Raw genomic sequence first — 11,087 nt, 5'->3', positions numbered from 1 at the left:
ATTTACTACTTCCGGTTTCAATATTGATGTACAGAGTCCAAAAACGATCAGAGATTCCGAGAATTGTTTTTTTTTTCTTTTGGAATCGATTTAGCATTCTAAGAATATGTCCTATCTTCTCTCTTAACTGCTTATTCAAATCGAAAGTGATAGAAATCAATCATTTTTGGTTTTAACGTTGACCGCTATATAGTAAAAGATGATAATAGGGAGAAGCGCTTTTCTGCAATCCATTAAATGTCTTAAGAATATATTCCATCTCTAATCTCTCAGCTAAAACCGGAAGTGATAGAAGTATATTACTTCCGGTTTCAATATTAATTGTAAATAATATCACGCCATTCAAACCTAATTCCTTCAAGTGGCGTACACTTAATACTGCTATTTGTTATCCTAATGATTAATGGTAAATAGTAGAGAACAGGGCCGGATCCAGGATTTTCTGACGGAGTTGCATCAATAACTACCAGTACATTTGAATTAAATTTGATTTTTTATATAATGCCTTTAGGCATCTGCAGTATGAATGAGGAATTACCCTGGAAATACTAAATGTCTGCTCTCGGTGAATCCTTGCAAAACTTCGCTTTCTTTTAAAACCAAACGGAAACATGACAGCAAAAATTTTCGGAAAATGTTGCATTTTCCACTGCTGGCTTCTCACTTTAAGTAGTATATATTTTCACGAGGTGGGGTGCACGTGCACCTTTTCACACACACCTCTAAATCCGGCCCTGGTAGAGAAATTGTGGAAGTGTAATAATTATGGCCTGCTTCTCTTACCATCGCTTGAGTGATACATCCCAAACATGTAACTCGCTTTAGACTTTACTTCTAAAACCGGCAGATTCTATAAAATCTTTTGCAGACCCTCATATTAGAATTGTAATTCGTGACTTGAAAATCCTTGGTGAATTACTGAGACCTCTTTTCTGAAGACTACTCCTCTGGATGACCGGTTTCAGTTGACTGATTTTATTTAAACGTCACTTTTTTTATTTCATAGAATCAAAAAGGAAATCGTCAGATGGCAAGTGATAAGTACTATTGACAGTACAATCTAGTATCCATCTAATTTTAAAATATACCTACAAAATGTTTTCAACTAAAACATGTCATGATAAAAATACGAAATGACACAGATAAACTACATGTCCATTACATTGGACATGAAGATTGAAAAGGTTAAAGAGGTTTCGCTGTAGTTTTTATTTTTGATATGTGCCAAAGAACACATCTGCAGCTCAGTTAGGCTCAGGCTACGAACTAAGCCATAACGAAAACCAAGTAAATGAAAACTTCATTGGTTTACTGATTTTTAGATTTCTGCAATACTATAACTATAATAATAATAATAATAATAATAATAAAATAATAATAATAATAATAATAATAATAATAATAATAATAATAATAATAATAATAATAATAATAATAGTAATAAATAAAATGTTTTAAACGTACGTATTGAACTAAGAATCTGTCCAATGCTGAAACGAAAAGAAATTGTAAGTAACGGTAAAAAAAACAGTTTTTTTCTCAATTAAAAAAAGAAAAAGAACATTGGTTGCCCATCTCTCATTAAAAGATAATTTTCCCACAACCTTATATAGAAAATTGTAATATTTTAGCTTGAAATGTTCTCACTTGTTCAAAAAGGTCCACATTTTTTGATTGAAGTAATTTCAGATTTTTTTTTTTTTTTTTAACAGGATTGTCAATACAGTGAAGAGGGGGACTTTCAGTACTCCCAAGATATTGCAAAAGTACTGGTAACTCACATCGAGCATCACAAGGGAATCAAGCTCAATTATCAAAATTGGTGTAAAACATGTATGGTTCGCTTAAATACATGGAAAAGTTCAACTTTTTTTTTTTCCAGTATCAGTATAAGAATTATTTACAATATCTCGAGATAAATGTTTTAAACTTTGAAAGGAGCTTGAGATAGAGGTCTCAAAAATGAAATATGTACAAAATGGCCGACAAGTGGACTTGATTCCGTTGTGTACTGAACGCGCCATATGGAGTTGAATGACGAAATTTCATTACTGTGGGGGAGGAGATACTTTCTCACACATAACCCCCTGAAATCATTGCCATTGGAGCTTTATGAAATATCAAGTACCAAGAATTCGCTTTTAATTCTAGAAATGCACTGCTGTTTCCGCTTTGAAAGAACTGCCTCTATGGTTGAATATTAACCCTATAGAAGAAAAAGTACTTTACTTAGTGTAATTTCTATTATAACGAAGTTAAAAAAAAAAAAAAAACGAGTTAATATCTTTTGTATGCTAAATTAAAATCCAGTTAAACAAGTTATTTGAAGTATGTGTTACTAGTCTAGACAATAAATCCAGTTGTGATACGTGGCTTCACACGTCTGCAGTGTTCTGCACATTACTATTATGTGTGCTACACAATGACCATCATTTGTCTAGCACATGTTATAAATAAATAACACACACAAAAAAAGGGGTCGAACTCAGCAGGATGGGAGAAAAAGAATCCGAGAAAGAAAAAAATGACAAGAGAAATTTGTCGGCTGCCAAGCTTCCTCAGTCATTTATTATCTTCGAAATCAAGCGAAACATCAGTTTGCAAAAGCCTAAGATGGACGCCGAGTAGCAGTGTTTCAATTTCATTTAGAAATGCTTCCGCCAGTGGATCAGCAGGTGACAAAGGAGTTATTCCTTAAATCAAACCCCGGTGGCTAAGAGCTGTCATGATAATAATGACTTCGCCTCAGTGTCCTTTCTCTTCATCGTTATACATTGCCGCTACGGGAGGGCCGTTGCTGATTTCTTTTTCTTTTACTGATCTGACTCGTTTAACGAGGTAGGTGTCAAGACTCCAGAACGAGCCTTTTCTCCATCTATCCGTCCATCAGCACTACGTATTGTGCACAAGCACACGCACGTCCTCAGAGGATCAATTCTTTCTTGCTTAAAGTATGTTATGTCTTCTGTATAATATTCTGTTATAAAATACCTATTGGGTATCCACTTCGTCAGAACCAAAAGATGAAATAAAGATAGGATTTCCCGCCTTTTTCTTTACTACTTGCAATTTGTTCTTGATAATAATGCATTAACCCTTTAGAGACGAGAGTGACATAACACATAGCCGATTGTTCCGCCAATGACTGGTATGATATATAAACTCAATATATGGACGGAGAGGACGGACGGGTGGTTCATAAGCATCATTTGAATTTTATTTCTCAAATAAATCATTCAATATCCAAGCAAAGGTTTGGATATCTTTTAGAGCGTCCTATTATTATTATTATTATTATTATTATTATTATTATTATTATTATTATTATTATTATTAGTAGTAGTAGTAGTAGTAGTAGTAGTAGTAGTAGTAGTAGTAGTAGTAGTAGTTTGAAAAACTGATAATCGTTCTTACGTGTTTAATTTGCGAATAAGGCATTCTATATATTGCAAAATAATAAAAATCCAGTTTTAAAAGTATTTTTTCCTTTTTTCAGTTTTTCTCCTGTGAAGAATGTGATTTATCTATCCCTAAAGAATTTAAAAGTATTATTTTAATGGACTCGGAGTTGTTGGACACTTGAAGGCAACCACAACTACTTAGAAACAAGCGTAATAAATATTATTGGTGTTTGAGTAAAATAGCTATTTGCATCTTGAGGGAATCTCTTCGTGTTTACAGGATTAGGATTAGGATTTTAGATTTCTGGGCTCTAGACATCTAAGGCCATTTAGCCCGTCACGTTTGAGGGATGACGTCCCTCGGCGAGCACAATATCCGGGGAAAGGGAAGGAAGAAAGGATTGGGGAAGGAAGGAAGCGGCCTGGGACCTATAAGTTAGGTACCACCCCGGCATTTGCCTGGTGTGAATGAGGAAAACCCAGGAAAACCTCATTCAGGGTGGCTGGCCTGAAAAAGCGTTTTACACTGTCTCGACCGAGTGCCCCCACCGGGAATCGAACCCGGGACCGCTCGCACCGAAGGCCGTGTTTACGTACATCTTGTTAAATGTTTAACTATGGACAATAGTAGCTCAATGGTAGAGCACTAACCTCTAGTGTTTTTATTTTTTTGGTTCGATCGCAGCACATACCAAGTGAACTTTGTGGTGGACAAACACCATGTGTCTGAGTTCTCTCAGAATTCTCCTTTCCTCCTATTCATTCCAACATTATCATCCATCTCACTATCACCGCCTCTTTTAGCCTCAGTGAATAATCATGCGATAATACGTATAATATTGAACTCAAAAATAAATAAATAGTAACATGTCTAACTGTGTATGTGCTTTACGAATTTTCGAAAGTTCATTATCATAGAAACGAAAGTTCGCCATTTTATCCTACCATGAAGATGTAGGTAACTCAAATCAGCACTGCTATTACCAGCATTCCTATAAGATCTATCTTCAGAGGTTGGACTACTTAACACCTTCTTTTCCATTGGTTTCGAAGAATCAAACACTAATGTTCATATTATGTTAGAAATAGAATATGTTAAGTTAAAAGAACAAGATACTTTCGTTATTATTTGCTTTTACATTCAAATGACGTTGAGACATTTTATCGATCATAAGGTTTAATTCAAAGGCGCTGCACACATTTTTTACCCAAATTACACATCAATCAGCGTGAATTAAACAATTACACAGTAGAATTTTTAAGTCTTATGACAATTAGGACAATTCTCCGAAACGAGTTTAGACGGAATTTTCATAGAAAGATACAAAATGAGACAGAACTCTTCCTACAGAAATACGTAGGCTACGTGTACTAGTTGCTAGTCCCAAGCCGACGCTATAGGCAAATGTTCGTAGTTTGAGCGAAACTTCCCTAATCTAGGGAAATTTCTAGGTAAATTTAGCAAAAAGGGAAAAAGGGAATTTTCCGGTAAAAGTCAAAATCAAAAGTTCTCGCGCTGAGCGAGTAACCAATATAATCGTTAAATTTTTCTTTGTTCTTCAAAAACAAATCAATACAACAGCAATTTTTGTGTGTGTCTGTCTCTGTTAAAAGCACTATAATTTGAATCCATTGTTGCCTGTGTGTATTTGTATGTATTTCTTGTAAAAAAAAAAAAAAAAAAAAAAAAAAAAGATGGAAGGAAAAGTAAAAAGGAAAGCAAATGAACTAAACAGATATGGATGGGACTTTCTTTAATGTAGCGGAGTTAATCTTATCACATAACTTTTGTCATAAGTTTTGGATACTCAATAAACTAGGGTAAATTGGATAAGAAAAGGGGAAATTTTGTATCAGTCGAGGGAAATTTTCTTAAGGAAACCTACGAACACAGGCTATAGATTAAAATCGTGGTTAATTAAAGTTCTAATTCTTTATATTGAACATTTTTACGTTTACCCACTAACTTCCGGTTACATAAATATTAATGCTCAAATATAAACATTGTTACAGCCTGTTCGTGGTAGTGTGCTTCGTATAGGGCGGTAAAGCTTATTAAATATCGTACTGTCCTAAAGATAAACGGTAACAACTGTCTGTAGTTTATAAACTGTGTATTATTTGTCACATAAAAATATGCATATTTTCCGCGGGATAGTACCTTTTTGCCCCTTACTACCCTAACAGCACAACATGTGCTAGGCATGTGCCATTTAGGTGTCCCAGCTACTTTTAGGTAAGCGACACGTGGCACATATGATATTCATGTGCTAAGTATGTACTTCAGCTACCTACAGTTTTAGGTACTTGTTACACCTAATTGATATTTGCAATTATGTACCTCAAATATAGAATTTATATGACTGGCTCAGTTTCCACTTTAACAGTCATTTGTTTGTTGTATATTGGTTCTGAAATTAAAAAAGAAAAAAACGCAGGCATTCGTTGATACAATACATGTTGGTTCTCAGTTACCGTACAACTTGGAATCGTTTAACATGAGTTTTACGGTAAGAAAAAGAGGACATCATCTGGAGCAAATTTATTAAAGTAACTCAAACTCCATCAGATAAGAAAACGTCCATACGAGCTCGTTGCAAAACATGTAAGAAAGAAATGGTTGGTTTAGTTCAAAGAATGAAGATTCATTATGAAAAATGCAATGCCGTGAAAAAACTGGAAACCCAAACAAATGGTAAAAGTGTTGATCCGAAAATTGTTTCTGATGATTCTGTCAGTGATGTGGTTTAGGTGCAACTGGAAACTTCAAGTAAGAATTAATTTTGTATCAACAATATCTTTTTCATTATATTATGAAAATTTTATTTCGGCACTCTTCTCCACCTCAGTTCTAAATTTTCTTAAAAACTTTACACCTTGGCATAGCTTGTATGAAAAGACCAAGCGAGAACGCGCAACGTATGGCAGTCACCCGCATAACTAACCATTAAAGCGTGATACTTATTGTAACATTAGTGCCAAACGTCAGTGTCCGGGACAATTTGATCTCAATTTGTTCGTATGTATGTCTGTATGTACCGCGCTACAGGGCGCAATTTTCGGTCTTTTAACATTAAATTTTGAGGGTAGAGGGACGAGACTTCGGAATTTGCTTTATAGATTTTGACTGCGATCACTAAAATTTTAAAATTAGTGGTTCGGATCTCACTTTAAACAAAAAGCCCTGTCTCATATAAACTTGCTGTTGATGCAAGGCTGTAATCAATCAAATTAAACAAACTAATTTTATGCGTTTCGAACAAACTTGGGTTGCATGATAAATTTGGCTCCAACTCAGTTTTTATAAAATATTTTTAGATATGGGGCGTTCAGAGCACAAGGGATCCAAGTCCATTTTCAGAAAGGTTCACTTTTGTTCAGCAAACGTAGTATCTTTGTAGTCAAGGGTACGAAATAAATCAAACAAAACACGTGAAAAGGGTTTGGACTAGAGTTTCATAGGACAACCGTTAGACAAGGGCGTTGATGGAATGGGGGAGGAGGGCGAATTTCCCCCTCGTTGCTCATAAATTTAAGATATTAACATTAAATTGTGTACGCTGGAGCGTGGAAATGATTAACAAGTCAAGCTCTGAATGCCATAGTCAATGATGCATAATTGCGTTAAATAAATGGGAGTGTCCAAAAGAATACACCGACGGAAAACGTCAGATTTTCACAACCACGAATCCGAGATGAAAGAAAGAAAAGCTACATGACAAGATGCAATCTAGAATTTTGTATAATTGCCGCTAGAGAGAGGCGTTCGTTTAGAAGTCATCCGCCCCTTACCCTAAATTTCAGATTTTGGGGGCAATAATGCAGATTTAGAAACCTTTTGCTGAGCAAAGTCCAATAGAAAAAATTGAAGTCCTTACACTGAATAAATACGGATTTTGATCAGTTATAATCCATTTCCATTAAACATAAGGAGCTATAGGCCTATATTGCTCTCTTGTATATTTTTGGGGTCAAGGATTCCAAAAGTGGCTCTACTTTCGAGTTTCAGGCCTGCCTAAAATTCTGGAAATTGGGCCTAAGCAACTTCCCAGTTTTAATCATCTGTGTGTTCCCCGTATTTATTCGGTGTAAGACCTCAAACTTGTCCTGTTGGACTTTGCTTATTAAAAGATATCTAAAACTACCTTACTGCCCCAAAATCTGAAATCCGGTCTCTTGACTGCGAAGATATTACGTTTTGAAATAGAATTCATTTGCTGAGCAAAACTGAACTTTATTGAAAATGGATTGGGATCTATTGTGCTCTGCATGCCTTAAATATTACCTTTCTTCAATAAATTACTGACTCAAGAAACAATCAATTACATAGGCTTGGAGAAAACACTCTAAATTTAGCACAACATGAAGTGTGCTTCAAACATTACTTTTCGAAAAATTATTATTTTAAAATAATTTTATTAACATCAGTGTTCTGAAATAGTAACCAAATTTTGCAACAAAAATCTCACCCGTCTCCACAAAACGCGAGCTTTGCCCCTAAAGACATAACTAGAAAACTTTCAGAAGTGGTAACTCCGAAATTACTTACTTTAGGGTTAAAATAACCACACAATCGTACTCCTGGTAAAATTCTAACCTTAAAAAATGTAAACTAGTATGACTCCCTTTGCATTTGAAATTTCGAATACCAAAGATGTCCACTATGATGCTTGATATCACCATCTGGTGTGTCAGACCACTTCCAAGTTTCATCATTCTCTCTCGACCCGTTCTCAATGCACAAGGATGGTGAGGACTTTTGTTTTGCCATGTATATTGATAGATTGTGTGAAATCTCTAAAGTAGGTAGATTTTAAAATCTACCTAAAAAGGTTATTACAATCAAGAAAGTACTTACGAGAGTCACTGGCAAGAGGGTGTAATGGGTCGTGATATGAAATAAGTTAAGAATTACTAATCTATACTTTAATATTCTGTACCCAACACAGTGTAATCTTAACGAGAATAAAATAAATGAAAAGATCGATTGCAAGAGCAAAAAAGTCTTAATAAATACGTTATTACACGATTTTGAAATATGTTTAAAATTATGTTTTAAACTGTTCAAAATGTTTAAAACATGTCTTCTTTTGTATGTGTTTTAAAACATGTTTAAAACATTTTGAACACTATTTTCATGTTTTAAACACATGTTTTGTTCTTTTAAAAAAAATCTGTATATTTTCCAGCCCTGTTTTAAACTACCGAATGATATCGTTGTGCATTCCTGCAACATCGGCAGCTGAAGTTGTTTGATTTGTGATTGGTTTGCATAAGTAATGGATCTAGAGACATATGGATTGACAAGCGTCTGTATCTCACAATTAAGACATCTGATTCTGGCCGGAATATAAGAAGCAGCGGTATTACAATATTGTAAGAACACATTTTATATAATTTATTTTTGTATTGGTTTGGAAAAATATGAAAATACTCCTTAAATTTTAACAAATAGCTTTGAGAAAAAATATTGTTGGCCTATTTTAAAAGACGTCTGTATATTTTCCTTTCCCCTTAATTTACCTGTTGCATGGTGGGAAAGTAATATTGCTGAAGTAGCACGGGGTAGGTCATGTCTACTTGTTTACACGAGTGATGAGATCCAATAGCTGGTATCAAAGGTTTATTTAATAATATACTCCCTTAACAAATATAAAACATTTTCACATAAAAGATTTACGCTTTGGCATAAATCAAAACTATATATAACTCGTTGTATTGCAGTCGCAGTATATCATACCGTTGGAAGTTGTATCTTTCCAATATGAAGAGGAAAAAACAATACAAATCGTTGGTCCTCCTCACAAATCTAGCAACCAATTCATTACCACCCTCCACAACAGCCATTTTAAAACCAGTTATTTTCTTTTCATTCAGCGCGTGTCACGCCATGGCTACTGTACAGAAACGAACTCTCATGCTTTCTCCTATTCAGACTTTATTATTATTTTAAAAGTTGTTCCTCTCCTTCCTCTTTTGAAGCTGATGCCCACCCTTAAAATCCTCTTTATCATCCCCTGTGAAAGTCTTCCCTCCTTCCAAATCGTTCTAACTACCCCTTTTCATTTTTAAAATGTTTAATTCTTAACCCAACCCCTTTTGTGATGATGCGTACAGTCCCTGCCTCAAATGAATGAACTATGCAATTCATAATATTATACGTTTATAATGTGAAGGAGAACGACCACCCGCGTACGTTAAAAATTCTGAATGTATTCCTCTTCCGGTAGGTTCGGCTTGACTATTTTTTTTTTTTTAAACAAATGAGAGAGGAGCTGCCTTGTTTTCCTTTTAGCTAACATTGTTATATTTTCCTGCATCTTTAAAACAAGGAGAAAAAAACTTGAGAGTGCTAAACACTTTACTTATATATATAATTTCATTTCATTTCATGTCATGAGGCTGTACCTATCTATCTGCATGAAAAAGAGTCGTTCGGATACCTGAAAAAGAATTCCTTCATGGCTAAGCGGCTAGCATATGAGCTTTTGGTGTGGAGGACTCGGGCTCGATTCACAGGAGCGTATTTGGTTCTGATTGCACGTTAAGCTGTAGGCCCATGTTTCATATAGCCATGCTGCTGAAAGGGAAGCTAAAGATTACTACTTAAATAGAAAGTACGTTATTCCCGAGTTGGCAAAAAAAAAAAAAAATCATTAACTCCCTATTAAAGAAGCATAAAATTCAAGATGAGAAAAGTTTAAATGGTCAAACTTTACAAATGTACGGTATTTATCGTATTTGTAATAATGGTGCGACAATGATCAGCCAGATCGCCTCAATCATATCATTGGGGCAGGCACGTAGTCAGAATTTAATTTCGGAGAGGGACAAGGACATTAATATCTTTCGAGGTTACTGTTTCAGGAACTTCTTTTATAGTCTTATAGCTATATCTGTACATTGCGACTAGGAAGCACACATGCCTAAATTTATTAAATTTCAATTTATTAACTATCTATTAGTAAAGAAAAATGAATCTCTTATTTCTCTCATTCTCATTAAAGAATTAAATCCAAAGAAATTTCAAATGCTTATAAACGAAAGAAGAATGTCGAATGTCAAAGTAAACAGTTAACGAATAATTAGTTCATACCAATGCATGACAAGAAAAGTCAATATTTAAGAAAAGAGAATGGCTAGAAAAAGACCTATCGGTAAAACATAAACATAAGATACACCAGTTACATGAAACAAATTAGGTCTAATGGTTCTTCATCACAGGCCCGAGAAGGTACTGAGTACCAATTAGAGATATCTGGGTTAAAAAGAAAAATATGAATATCAATTAGAGAAGCAAGGGTTAAAAGAAAAGGCTTTTTGAGAGAAAAAAATTCCACAGCTTTTTTTGCTTGGGAAATTTTGAGCGTTTTTCAACGTTTCAACCTCAATGAAAAATAACAATACGTTTCAGCTTTTCTTTTCTCCTTATAACACGAAAAAACATTTAATTACAGCATTCTGAAGAAAAAAAAATAAAATTCAATAATGAAGGATATAATCGATCATTCGACAGAATAGAAAAGGACAAATCGGTGGATACAATGAGTTTCTTAGTTCGAACGAATTTCTTTATAGAGCTATTAAAGTAATACTCAATAACAAAGGCGTTTTAGTGAAAAATTTAGTAGTGTTCGCAATAACTGCTCTGAAAATGTAGCAGTAGACTTAGTGGAACAAAATCAT

The sequence above is a fragment of the Thermobia domestica genome, chromosome 2 (genome assembly GCF_964235325.1).
Source record: "Thermobia domestica chromosome 2, izTheDome1.hap1.1, whole genome shotgun sequence".
NCBI classification, from domain to species: domain Eukaryota; kingdom Metazoa; phylum Arthropoda; class Insecta; order Zygentoma; family Lepismatidae; genus Thermobia; species Thermobia domestica.
The sequence above is the reverse complement of the archived record's forward strand: the minus strand, read 5'-3'. Positions refer to the sequence as shown.